This window comes from Pempheris klunzingeri, chromosome 8, assembly GCF_042242105.1.
Source record: "Pempheris klunzingeri isolate RE-2024b chromosome 8, fPemKlu1.hap1, whole genome shotgun sequence".
In the NCBI taxonomy this organism is placed as follows: domain Eukaryota; kingdom Metazoa; phylum Chordata; class Actinopteri; order Acropomatiformes; family Pempheridae; genus Pempheris; species Pempheris klunzingeri.
In genome coordinates this window covers 438,380-438,746 of record NC_092019.1, presented here as the reverse complement: position 1 = coordinate 438,746, position 367 = coordinate 438,380, and the positions used below count along the sequence as shown (strand labels likewise).

At 44.4% G+C, this 367-nt stretch overlaps 1 protein-coding gene across 1 annotated transcript in view; it reads left to right on the top strand.

The window, feature by feature from the left end:
• The window catches only part of mtx1a (metaxin 1a), a 12,894-nt gene extending 12,746 nt beyond the window's left edge, over positions 1-148 (top strand). The window contains exon 8 of the mRNA XM_070835998.1: positions 1-148. This exon is cut by the window's left edge and continues 415 nt beyond it. The gene's annotated coding sequence lies outside the window, so the exon portion shown is untranslated.
• The last annotated feature ends 219 nt before the right edge of the window (positions 149-367 follow it).

The following is a 367-nucleotide window of genomic DNA, read 5'->3' as shown; positions in this document are numbered from 1 at the left end:
TGGAGAAGTTTGGTTAATTTGTTAAACCGTTCAGTCCTGGATCTGCTTTCACTGAAATAATAACGGCCCCATTCCAAACATGTCACATCAGCAGAGGTTTTTTTTCAACATAATGAGTAACGTCACAATAAATCCACCGATAAAACAACATTCGATTCTTTTTGGTTTTCTGTTTGTCACCAGGAGACGTTTTCATGTTAGCATGCTAGCGCTCATCGGTGTTAGCATGCTAGCGCTCATCGGTGTTAGCATGCTAGCGTTCATCAGTGTTAGCATGCTAGCGTTCATCAGTGTTAGCATGCTAGCACTCACATGCTAGATTGCAGCCCTCCCCCGATATTTCTGTCCAAACTCCACCCGAGGGCCC